Consider the following 14,113-nt stretch of genomic DNA (forward strand, 5'->3'; position numbering starts at 1 on the left):
CCTTACGGGCGATAAATACCCATGCGGTCCAATCGATTGCATACATAGTTGTGATTTATGAATTTATAAATTTAATATACTGCAGGAAATATTATATGCAGTATTCGTTTCCACTAAGTCTTACCATGCTTTTGGCGGGGAAGCTAAATCACAACTATGTATGCAATCGATTGGACCGCATGGGTATTTATCGCCCGTGAGGGTTTAATAAATTGTATCGAAGACAAATGCTGCTGATGACTTATTGATAAATATGTGAGTATAATTGCATATTATATTGATAAAGAAACAATTGTTCAGCATTAATCTATATTTTCATTGTATTTCACTTTCCTTACGTTGAGGGTAATGTTATTTCTTTTGTGGAAACAACTTCGGTGGCTATACCAGAATAAGGAGCTATTTCTAGCACTAGAGTTAACCACTCAACAGTAACTCTCTTATATTTACGTATAAATTTGTATTGTCTCCCTGGTTTTTTGTGCTAGATCATTTGGTGTTAAACTGATGGTATTATTAAATTAATATCTAATTTTTCACCCTCGTTTATGAATGTATATATATATATATATTTATTTATTTTTTTATGCGTTTCAGCCAAGTGCCTGCGGTCATGCTGGAGCACCACTATGACTTTCCCTCCTTATGCTGTGCTCTCTGCATGTTCCTTGTATGGCTCTTCACTGCCACCTGATGTAGTCCAATCAAGACTTTCCATGGCACATCTGGTGTATAAGGGAATTTGACATTGCTGCCCTCAACTGTGTCTCATTTCGAGCCATCGGTTCATCTAGTATCGTGGATAAATATATATATATGAATGTTTATAGATATAAATTTATATATATATACATATTTAAACACAAAGAGAAATTTACCTATAACAGGTAATTTCTAAATGCTAGGAGACAGTCAAACCGTCTAAAATTGCTTAAATATTTTTTGTGGTTGTAAGTCGTTTTGTCTCCTAGCATGTAGAAATTACCTGTTATAGGTAAATTTCTCTTTATGTTTAAATGTACGCTATTTTATATTGAATAATATGTCATTTATTGACTTTTAATACATGCTAGGCCACCGGAAATAAATTTATAAAAATTTAACACCCTATATAGATGTATATATACAAATATATATATATATATATATATATATATATATATATATATATATGCATGAATGTATATATATACATATAAATTTATATATATATACATATTTAAACACAAAGAGAAATTTACCTATAACAGGTAATTTCTAAATGCTAGGAGACAGTCAAACCGTCTAAAATTGCTTAAATATTTTTTGTGGTTGTAAGTCGTTTTGTCTCCTAGCATGTAGAAATTACCTGTTATAGGTAAATTTCTCTTTATGTTTAAATGTACGCTATTTTATATTGAATAATATGTCATTTATTGACTTTTAATACATGCTAGGCCACCGGAAATAAATTTATAAAAATTTAACACCCTATATAGATGTATATATACAAATATATATATATATATATATATATATATATATATATATATATATGCATGAATGTATATATATACATATAAATTTATATATATAAATATATATATATGAATGGGAGCTCCTCTATGCTGACGACCTCGCTCTAATCGCTGAGTCACTATCAGAACTGGAGGAGAAGTTCCAGGTGTGGAAGGAGGGTTTAGAATCGAGGGGCCTTAGAGTCAACCTAGCTAAAACCAAAGTACTAATAAGTAGAAAGGTAGAAAATCCACAAATATCCTCAGGAAGATGGCCCTGCTCGATCTGTAGAAAAGGTGTAGGTAGAAACTCTATAAGATGTACCCAGTGTAAGCTATGGACATATAAGAGGTGCAGCAATGTCAAAGGTAGGCTAACTGGGAAGATAGTTTTCGTATGTGGCAGATGCTCTGGAGCATTGACCTCCGAAAATCTGCAGAAAACAACTTCCGTCACTTTCCGGGGGAAAAACTAGAAGTAGGTGATAGCTTCCGCTATCTAGGTGACCACGTCAGTAGTGGGGGTGGGTGCGCTGAAAGTGTAACTGCTAGAATAAGAATAGCCTGGGCAAAGTTTAGGGAGCTCTTACCTCTGCTGGTGACTAAAGGCCTCTCGCTCAGAGTAAAAGGCAGACTGTATGATGCATGTGTACGAACAGCTATGCTACATGGCAGTGAAACATGGGCCGTGACTGCTGAGGACATGCGTAAGCTCGTGAGGAACGAAGCCAGTATGCTCCGATGGATGTGTAATGTCAGTGTACTTACTCGACAGAGCGTTAGTACCTTGAGAGAAATGTTGTACCTGAGAAGCATCAGTTGTTGTGTGCAAGAGAGACGATTGCGCTGGTATGGTCATGTGGAGAGAATGGATGAAGATAGGTGTGTGAGAAAGTGCCAATCCCTAGCAGTTGAGGGAACCCGTGGAAGAGGTAGACCCAGGAAAACCTGGGACGAGGTGGTGAAGCACGACCTTCGGACGTTAGGTCTCACCATGGAAATGACTAGAGACCGAGACCTATGGAAGTATGCTGTGCGTGAGAAGACCCGGCAAGACTAGTGAAGCCATAACCCGTGGCCCCTACCTGGGACGTAGTCAGTCCACCTGTGCATACCTTCCTTCTTGTGACACTTGTGAAGACCGGCTGAGGCAAGTGAGAATCGAGAATAGAAATCGAATCGAATCAAATCAAATCAAATCAAAATAGATGAACATCAATGGAATTTGTATCCTTGTGGTACCAGTGCCGGTGGCACATAAGAAAACCATCCGAACGTGACCGTAGCCAGTACCGCAACGACTGGCCCCCGTGCTGAGGGCACGTAACAAACACCATCCGAGCGTGACCGTCCGCCAGCCTCGTCTGGCACCTGTGTCGGTGACACATAAGAAAACACCATCCGAGCGTGGCCGTCAGCCAGCCTCGTCTGGCACCTGTGTTGGTGGCACATAAAAAACACCATTCGAGCGTGGCCGTCTGCCAGCCTCGTCTGGCACCTGTGTCGGTGGCACATAAAATCACCCACTACACTCTCGGAGTGGTTGGCGTTAGGAAGGGCATCCAGCTGTAGAAACACTGCCAGATCTGACTGGCCTGGTGCAGCCTTCGGGCTTGCCAGACCCCAGTTGAACCGTCCAACCCATGCTAGCATGGAAAGCGGACGTTAAACGATGATGATGATGATGATGATATATATATAAATTTAGATAAATATATACATAAATTTATATATATGAAAATATATATATATATATATATGAATGTATATATATGAATGTATATATATATATAAATTTAGATATATATATATAAATTTATAAAATATATATATACGAAAGAAGGTTTGAAAATGCAATTTTAAAAGATGTTTATTTACTTTACCGGTTTCACTCTTTGGAAAAAGATTGTCAAAAGTAACATGTAGAAGTTTGGTTGCGTTAATTATTGGTTGTTACAAAATGCTACATTGCATATATACAGCCTTTGGTAACAAGGACATGTTAAGGACATAAAAATGTTTAACAAGTTCCTTAAAATATTGGGCACAAAAGATTACAACATAAATATACATTCTCAAGGACATGTTGAAGATAGTTTCCAGAAGAAATTATTAAAAAGTTCAGTGGGATATTGGTATTGTATCTGTATATTCAAACACGCACAGAATATTGGTTGACACAGAGTACTACAATGCATATATATACATTCTTTGGTGACAAGAGAATGTTAAGAACATAAAAAAGTTTAACAACTTCATTGAAATATTGGGCACAAAAGATTACAGCAAACATATACATTCTCAAGATAATTTCCAGAAGGAATTATTAAAATAATGATTATAATAATTAATCATTTTTGCGATGCAAATAATCTTATGGTTTGCAATACTGACTTCAGGAAACCTACCAGTCACCTAGTCACCTACCGATCAGGCCGACATACTAGCCAAATTGACTACATCCTTGCCAGAAAAAGGGAAAGATGGCTGCTTATAAATGCCAAAACCTTCCCAGGGGAAGAATGTACCCCACAACATAGACTGGTAGTTAGTGACTTTAGAATCAGGACTAAGTGGACGCCCAGAAGACGACCAACATGGAAAAGAAGGGTCTGGAAGCTTAAAGATCTTGTGAATGGACAGAGATTTCGAGACATATTACTCGAAGCCTTTGATGAAATAGATGAGGATATAGATTCACATAGTGTAGAAGACAACTGGAGGTTTCGACAGGACAACCTGCTGAGAGCCATTGACCAGATCTGTGGATGGTGCAAAGACCCCTCTCAACCCAAAATAATGTGGTGGTGGAACAATGTTGTAGACTGGGCTATTAGAGAAAAGAGACAGGCTTGGAAGGACTGGAAGAATGGTGGTAGCAGGGAATTGTATCAAACTGCCAAAAGAGAAGCTAGGAGACAGGTTTATTTAGCCAGAGGGGAAGCAGATAAGAAAAAATTTGCCAATGTTCTGCGCCGTGAGGACCAAAGACATGAGGTATTTCGTGTTGCAAGAGTGTGTGAGAGAGAATCGTGATGTGGTAGGAGAGAAATGTGTTCGCATGGATGATGGTACATTTGCGCTAAATGAGGATGTAAAGAGAGAGGTTTGGAGACGCCACTATGAAAGGTTGCTGAATAAAGAAAAATGGGATAAAGAGAGTCTGTCGAATTAGTTTAGATGAGATGCAGTTTGGGTTCGTGCCAGGGAAAAGTACCACTGATGCTATATTCCTGGTAAGACAGCTGCAGGAGAAATACCTAGTCAAAGATAAGCCCCTGTACCTGGCTTTCGTTGACATGGAGAAAGCCTTCGACAGGTTCCTCCGATCCCTTATCTGGTGGTCAATGAGGAAACTAGGGATAGATGAATGGTTAGTGAGAGCTATGCGAGCCATGTACAGGGACGCTGCTAGTAAGGTGAGGGTTGGCAATGAGTACACTGAAGAATTCAGGGTAGAGGTAGGGGTCCACCAAGGTTCAGTCCTCAGCCCCCTCCTATTTATCATAGTCCTCCAGGCAATAATGGAGGAATTCAAGACAGGATGCCCCTGGGAGCTCCTCTATGCTGATGACCTTGCTCTAATTGCAGAGTCACTATCAGAACTGGAGAAGTTTCAGGTGTGGAAGCAAGGATTAGAATCGAAGGGCCTTAGAGTCAACCTAGCTAAAACCAAAGTCCTAATAAGTAGGAAGGTAGACAAATCACAAACGCCTTCAGGTAGATGGCCCTGCTCGATCTGTAGAAAAGGCGTAGGTAGAAACTCTATAAGATGCACCAAATGTAAGCTATGGATACATAAGAGATGTAGTAATGTCAAAGGAAGACTAACTAGGAAAATAGTTTTTATCTGTGGCAGATGCTCAGGAGCAATAAACACTGAAAATGCGCAGAGACCAACTTCCGCCACATTCCAGGGAGAAAAACTAGAAATAGTTGATAGCTTCCGTTACCTAGGTGACCAAGTCAGTAGCAGGGGTGGGTGTGCTTCAAGTGTAACTGCTAGAGTAAGAATAGCTTGGGCAAAGTTCAGAGAGCTCTTACCTCTGCTGGTGACAAAAGGCCTCTCACTCAGAGTAAAAGGCAGACTGTATGACGCATGTGTACTAACAGCCATGCTACATGGCAGTGAAACATGGGCCGTGACTGCTGAGGATATGCGCAAGCTCGCAAGAAATGAAGCCAGTATGCTCCGATGGATGTGTAATGTCAGTGTTCATACTCGACAGAGTGTAAGTATCTTGAGAGAAAAGTTGGACCTAAGAAACATCAGTTGTGGTGTGCAAGAGAGACGTTTGCGCTGGCATGGTCATGTGGCGAGAATGGATGAAGATAGTTGTGTGAAAAAGTGCCACACCCTAGCGGTTGAGGGAGCCTGTGGAAGAGGTAGACCCAGGAAAACCTGGGACGAGGTGGTGAAGCACGGCCTTCGAACTTTAGGTCTCACCTAGGAAATGACTAGAGACCAAGACCTTTGGAAGTATGCTGTGCGTGAGAAGACCCAGCAGGACAAGTGAGACCATAACCTGTGGCCTCTACCTGGAATGTAGCCAGTTCACTTATGCATACCTTTCCTTCTTGGGACACAAAGCTCTACTTGTGAAGGCCTGTTGAGGCAAGTGAAAATCAAAATCAAAATCGATCAACATCAATGGAAATTGTAGCTGTGATACCAGTGTCGGTGGCACGTAAGAGAACCATCCGAACGTGGCCATTGCCAGCGCCGCCCTGACTGGCCTCCGTGCCGGTGGCATGTAAAAAGCACCATCCGATCGTGGCCATCTGCCACCTGTGCCGGTGGCACGTAAAAAGTACCCACTACACTCATGGAGTGGTTGGCATTAAGAAGGGCATCCAGCCGTAGAAACATTGCCAGATCAGAATGGGCTTGGTGCAGCCTTCTGGCTTCCCAGACCCCAGTTGAACCGTCCAACTCATGCTAGCATGGAAAGCGGACACTAAACGAGGATGATGAAATATATATATATATATGAATGTGTATGTGTGTATATATATATATATATATATATATGCAAAAAGAAGGTTGCAAATCGACTCAACCAGCATCCTAAATGTAGCGAAACATCTCACCTAAAGACAACACTGATGGAGATCAAAAAAAGGCTGCAACAATCTTATGTGAGGGAGAAAGCAGACAAAGAAGCCTGGGTTATAAAAAACATTAAGTCAAACCCAAAGGCCTTCTTTCATTACACGAAAGAAACAGCCTCAGTACACTGCAAGATAGGACCCCTACTCCAAACTAAGATCAGTGAGATACTGAATGACCAGTTCAAAAGTGTCTTCACCACCCCGTTGGAACACAGACAAGTGAACGAACCAGTGGGCTTCTTTGCAGCCTCACCTATAACCAGTGAGGCAGTTACGATGGAATACATTGACATTAGCAAAGATATGCGACTAGCCATAGATGAAGTGGACACAAACTCAACTGCTGGTACTGATGGTTTCCCAGCAATCCTCCTCAAATCATGTAAGCATGGCCAGGCAAAACCCTTTCAGATTCTCTTCCAGAGCTTTCTTACAAATAGCAAACTGCCAAGCAAGCTGAAGGAGGGTATAATATGCCCAATACATAAAGGGAGAAGTAGAGCAGATGCCAAAAGCTATAGGCCTATCTCTCTGACTTCACACATCAGCCAAGTCATGGAATGGATAGTCAGAGGGAAACTAATCGCATTCCTTGAAGAAAATACCTCGCTGAGTGATACTCAGCATGACTTTCAACCAGATAGGAGCTGCCTGACCCAGCTCTTACAACATTGTGACTGGGTGTTGAGGTAGTTATTCAACAACTCAAATGTGGACGTAATACACCTTGATTTTGCAAAAGCTTTTGACAAGGTGGATCATGGTATGATATACCACAAACTGCGTGACCTTGGCATATCAGGAAAACTTGGAGAGTGGTTACATGACTTTCTGAAAGATAGGAGTCAGGCAGTAGTGGCTAATGGAGCCACCTCTATGAACACACAAATAGTGAGCGGTGTTTCACAGGGCACTGCTTTTTATAGTGGCCCTCTCAGATATGCCCTCAAATGCCTGGATAGCCACCCTTGCAAGCTATGCAAATGATACAAAAGTCTCGCAGAAAATACAGAACCCTAGCGATTTTGCACACTGACGGGCTGAGGATAATAGTATGCAGTTTAATGCTGAAAAATTCCAAGCCCTGTGCTACCAGCATCCAAAACTGAATATGAAACTTACAGGGTACACTGGTCCACAGGGAATTTCAATCCCAGAGCCTAAGTCAGTGAGGGACCTGGGTATCGACATGAGTGATGATACCTCTTTCCAAGTGCACATTACCAGGATGGCGACAAAGTGCAGACGACTGGCTGGATGGATCCTAAGAACATTCAGAACCAGAGATAAGGAAACCATGATGGTCCTCTGGCGGACATTCGTCCTCAGCCACCTGGATTACTGCTCAGAGCTATGGTCACCCACCAGTGTGAAATTAACAGCGGACCTTGAAGCAATCCAGAGAAGATTCACAAAGAAGATCATCTCTTTGCAACAGCTCAGCTACTGGGATAGGGTGAAACAGCTAAGACTCTACTCCCTGGAGAGAAGACGGGAGAGGTATGCAGTAATATACATCTGGAAGATCCTGGAAGGAATTGTGCCAAATTTTGGCATTGAAAGCTACACCAATGCCAGAACGGGATGACACTGCATAGTGCTAAAGATCCCAGCAACGCCATGACGCTTCAGGTTTCAAGGGCCCACAGCTTTTTAATACTCTCCCAAAGAGTCTGAAGAACTCGCACAAAGTAGATGTAGGGGTTTTTAAATCAAAGCTGGACCTCTTCCTGTCGAGAATCCCAGATGAACCTACCTCACGGCTGCGAGAGTAAGCAACATGGAGGGTTGTCTTTGGATGTGCTAGAAACAACAGCCAAATCGCCCTTAAATCACTCACTTTTCCCTTTGAAAATATTTTTTTTTTTTTTTTTTTTTTACTGAAAATGCTCTTCTCATGGTTTTGAAGTGCAAAAAAAATTGGCCAAAATAAGTCTGCAGTGGAATGATGAGTGGGGGGAGTTTTCAAAACATTTTTCATATAAAAATGCTGCCCCAAACCTCATCATTTTGAAAGCTGTGGTTTAAAAACAAAAGGGGAAAATCCCTGAAAAACTTTTCCTCACAAATTTTTTTATAATCATAATCTATGCTGTTTGAAAGGGGTTTGTATAAAATTTTCATTGAAAGATACCCATCTTCCTGAAAGTTATGAAGGGAAAAAAGATCATGTGAATTTTCTGAAATGCCTCTCTCTACCCCCTTGCAAAAATTCTTTCCCATAAATCCCTATATACTCTGAGGCCACAACATCTATTTGTAGAAAATTTTGTAAAAAAGTATCCATTTTTCTGGATGTTATGAGGCAACAAAGTCAGGGACATATACATCTGTAGTAATGCTTTTTTATTTATACAAGTTTTTCATTTCATGTTTATTTCATTCATTGTTTGCAATGTTCCCTCTCTCTCTCTCACACACACACACTGCAAAGCTTACAGATGGGCTGCTGAAATGAAATCTCTATGTTACTTTGAGGGGATGACAAAACTGCTTCTCCCTTACTGTGATGTTTGTTTAAAAAAGAGAGATTATGACTGATGAAATAATGGTAATATTTACTAAGCAATTGAACACTATTATACAAAGAAATAATTAGACATAAAATATGGGAAAATATTATCAAGGGGCTGGCAGAAAACCACCCAGAGGATGGTCTTTCTGCTAGTATATATATAATTAAGATTGAAGCACCTTACTAGGTCGGTATATACCGCACACCCAAACAATAGTAATTGAATAGTGAATATCAAGACTCCGTGCAGAGGTGTTTGTACCTGATATTCCTGTTGTGTGTGCAGACAATGCAATCCAGCTAAGTGAAGATATTCGTTCTTGGTAATTCAGATGTGTACTTTTTATAAAGGTACTTTCTATAGTATTTCCAAAGTGCAGATTCCAAGTTAGAATATGAGTAACAAAGATGTACAGATGTCAATTCATTACAGCCGTTTCAAGTGCTTCCTTTAATTGATTAATGAAAACATTACATCATTTGAAAAAAACCATTCTCGTCAGATGACCGCACCGACTTCCAACATAAAGGATACAACTGCTTCTTAACATATTCACATCAATAATGGAACTCAAAATATTTACATTGTTTCTTTTGTCATATCTGTGAGAGAATGAGTTTAGAAAATAATGCATACCTTGTTAAGCTTACTATAATTTTTAGAGAGTAACAGAGGAAATAGTGGGGGTCAGGATAAAAAGAGTGGTAACCTAGTTACTTATATTTAGAAGACTTTATGTAGAATGTAGTCTTCATACAGCTGTAATGAACTGACACTTGTACATCTTTGTTACTCATTTATATATATATATATATATATATAAAAAACACCATCCGAGCGTGGCCGTCTGCCAGCCTCGTCTGGCACCTGTGTCGGTGGCACATAAAAAACACCATCTGAGCGTGGCCGTCTGCCAGCCTTGTCTGGCACCTGTGTCGGTGGCACATAAAATCACCCACTACACTCTCGGAGTGGTTGGCGTTAGGAAGGGCATCCAGCTGTAGAAACACTGCCAGATCTGACTGGCCTGGTGCAGCCTTTGGGCTTGCCAGACCCCAGTTGAACCGTCCAACCCATGCTAGCATGGAAAGCGGACGTTAAACGATGATGATGATGATATATTACGGAGATGTACTTGCATAGCAAGTGACCTGATCTGAGATCATGTGCTGAAACCAAAACAATTGCAGCATGGAAGATGCTTATAAGCCATTTAAGAACACACAAAAAACAGTTTGATTCACTCCAACATTTAAATTTAATTTGTGTCAAAACTTCGTGGTGCACAAAGTTTTGTCAGTGAACAGGTCGCAGTTTGAAAGCGATAAAAATATTTTGACACAAATTAAATTTAAATGTTGAAGTGAATCTAACGGTTTGTTTGTGTGATCTTAAATGTCTTATAAACATCTTCTTCCATATTGCAACTGTGTGTGTGTGTGTGTGTGTGTATATATATATATATATATATATATTATATATATATACCATCATCACATATAATGTCTACATATATCATCATTATCATTTAACGTCCATCTTGCGTGCTGCCATGGGTTGGAAGCCAGAGGACTGCATCAAGCCCTAATGTCTACTTTTGCATGGTTTTTATGGCTTGATGCACTATACACACATGTAAATATATATATATATATATATATTATCATTTTGCATAGCAATATAAATAACTTGTTAGAATTCAATACATAAATGCGTCAGAACAAAGCATCAGTCTAGTACAGAGCAGTAACACTGAAATTGTACCATGTATTACCTGCAAAACAGCCTGTTTGTTAATTAGCAATTTATTTGTACAAAACATGCAATTTTAACAAACGATGATGATGATTTTATGGAGGTTCATAACCTGGAAATGTTTCATGTATTCAAATCTAATTAGTTCTACATATTTAATTTTAAAAATAGTATGCATATGCATACATATATATATAGGTATGTGTGTGAGTGTGTGTATATATATATATATATATAATATATATATATATATATATATATATATATATATATATATACACACACATATATACATATGTGTATATACATACATACATACATACACACACACATTTTGTTTCCTCTAACTTTCTGAAAAACTATACATCTTAATGAAATTTTATACAAATACGCTTCAGATGATGTAGATTCCAAATCATCAGAATTTGTTATGAAATTTTTTCTAGGGACGTGGAAAGAAGTTACGGAAAATTCATAAGCCAACTTTGTTTCCTCATAACTTTCAGAAAATGGGTATTTTTTGATAAAATTTTCCATAAATACCTTTCAGATTGTGTAGATGACGATTATATCGGAATTTAATTCGAAGAAAGAATTTGGTGAGCACATGCACATTTCATAATTTCATGTTTCGTTATGTAAATATGTGTTGTCTGGTTACTGTGCTTTATGTGCCAGCCCATAATTTTCTTTTCTTTTCACATTAAATTCCGATATAATCGTAATCTACACCATCTAAAAGATGTTTGTAGAAAATTTCATTTAAAAATACCCATTTTACTGAAAGTTATGAGGAAACAAGGTCCGGGTGGTGGGGGCACACTTGCCATATTCTAAACTATAATTACATAAACTATAATTGCATAAACAAGGTCCGGGTGGTGGGGGCACACTTGCCATATTCTAAACTATAATTGCATAAACTTCGAAATAGAGATATTAATATATATATATATTATAACATAATGAAACTTACCAAATGAAAAATTTCGTGTATTCTGTGGCAGATGTCCTTTTTTTCCGCTTGGTATCTTTATCCAAGAAACAGGTATATGTACAATTAACGGTTCTTTCTTTGATGTTTAGACTAGTCTTTTGTTAGATATTGTTTTTAGCTATTTCAAAAAAAACTATTTTAACCCTGACTCATGAAAATACGTCAGTGAAACCGACGTAAACAACAATAGAAAAAAAAAGGCCAGTAACGATGATGATAATGATGACGATGATGATGAAGAACAATTCCTTTTAAAAGAGAAAAAAATATAAACTCCTAACAAAAAGAAAGATTTTTATGATGAAGTGAGATCAATAAGGCACATTTCGGTCAATTAAAAAAGTTTTAAAGTGACCTTGTCAAACCAGATAATTGTGAGGATTCCATTGATCCATGTCTGCAGGGGTTTATGTTAAAAACTGAACAGAAAATTAAAGGGATGTGAGAGCAGAAATAGGATTATCACAGACTTTAAATAAATTTGTTTATCATCGATACATACGAGAGGAATTTAAAAGTATGGTGGGAGAGTCTAAACATATAAACATACACAATAAAAAGAAAAGTAATATATACACATACACACACAAAGGGAGACCTTCAACAGTACAAGTTAAAATATGGTTTACATAAGAAAACTTGAACTTAGCGAAATTAAAGATTCAAAAGGAAAGCTTACAGATCTGCATTGTGGATGTGTGTTTGTGGGTGGGTTGCCACAAGAATTGTTTTCTATGTGCCAGTAATGGAATTGTCAAAAAGACAGTCGGACATGCACTTATTCAGGATACACATACAAAAATGAGTCTAAATACTCTGTATTTTTTAGTAATGTAATATTGGCTTTATTCTCTGATCACACTTGTTTTCTGTGTATGAAGAAGAGTAGCAGAGAAAAAGATCCGCTGCTCTATATGAACCAGGGCGAGAACCACAATAGAGAGGAATTAAGTTTCCAGAGTAGAAGAAACAGTAATCAGTCATATTAACACTCGATGACCGATCCTCTCTGAAAATTCACCCTTATGATACGCAGGATACATGTTAGCAGTGCTCTATTTCATAATATTGCACTAATCTTGTAGGCAGCTTAGTTAATATCTTCAATAAAATAACCGAAGGTCTGGGTTAGCTCTGTTTTGGCGGCGGAGGGGGACTACGATGTTGTGTAATAAACCCAAAACTATGACAGTTGTTTTGATTTGTTCTTCAGCAGAAAAAATGAAAATAGGAATATTTAGAATGTGTTTCTAAGTTAAGGAAAACGTTTGTGCACGTTGCGGCATACGTTAGATGTGATCAGGAAGGGATGGAGATGAAAGCTAAAAAATATTCGTCAAAGTTGGTGAAATGGAAGTAACAACTGGAGACATTATCGAAATTTGTAACAGTCCTTCGACATATACACACAGTTGCAGTAACTGTTTATTTTATTTCATTTTATTTATTATTTTTTCTAAGAGAATAATGCACTATACTAGGGTGGCTGTTTTGTAAGTGAAGCCTGCTGGGGATAACGATGTTAGGAAAGACTATGACAGGTGTGTAGGGGACAGAAAATAAAGTAAATAGATTGTCGGTGTGTCGTCAATAACATATATTCATTACTGTTTAAAAAGTAAGAAAACCCTGTCGTAAGAACAGATTTGGGGTATTAGTGATAATAAACCAGTTGCAAGCAACAGTTCGTTTGATGCCAATCACTTGGATCACAGCCATAGAACATGTTTACAATTCGCTGTTCCGACTAACACATAGACACGTTTCCGTGACATAACTTCAAATTCGACAATAATATTAACAAATTATGAAAAGCTAATATCACATCCTGAACATTTTCACCATTTTTTCCTCGTCTCCTTCTCTGGTTTTCATGTTAATCGCAATCCCAGAACTGTTGTTATTACGTCGAATGGATTATTATTCCTTTACATCATGGCGAAATTGCAGCCCATAATACAACCCAAATCCGGGATTGTAATTTACTGACATCAAAAATATAACAAATAAAATGCTTTAGAATTATGAATACTTGAATTTAAATTTTTATTACTATTTTTTTTTTATTTTAGATAAAGTATAATTTTTTTTTCTTTCTACAAAACAATATTTTTTCATTTCCGGATGTTACTGCGCCATACACTGGCGAATACTTGCTATATCGGAAATAGTTGACTCTCTGTTTTTGAATGTAGAGAAATATTCCTTTAAATAAATCATTTTTTATCTGTTGCCAA

General features: G+C 38.2%; 1 protein-coding gene across 6 annotated transcripts in view; it reads right to left on the bottom strand.

The window, feature by feature from the left end:
* Positions 1-13,859, bottom strand: part of LOC115214039 (vasculin) — a 202,954-nt gene extending 189,095 nt beyond the window's left edge. For 2 of the 6 annotated variants that reach the window (XM_036505022.1, XM_036505020.1), the window contains exon 1: positions 11,856-13,859. The gene's annotated coding sequence lies outside the window, so the exon portion shown is untranslated. The remainder of the gene's footprint in view (positions 1-11,855) is intronic. The other 4 variants (XM_036505019.1, XM_036505018.1, XM_036505021.1 and 1 more) reach the window with 4 other exon arrangements.
* Positions 13,860-14,113: the final 254 nt, after the last annotated feature.

The sequence above is a fragment of the Octopus sinensis genome, linkage group LG7, assembly GCF_006345805.1.
Source record: "Octopus sinensis linkage group LG7, ASM634580v1, whole genome shotgun sequence".
NCBI classification, from domain to species: domain Eukaryota; kingdom Metazoa; phylum Mollusca; class Cephalopoda; order Octopoda; family Octopodidae; genus Octopus; species Octopus sinensis.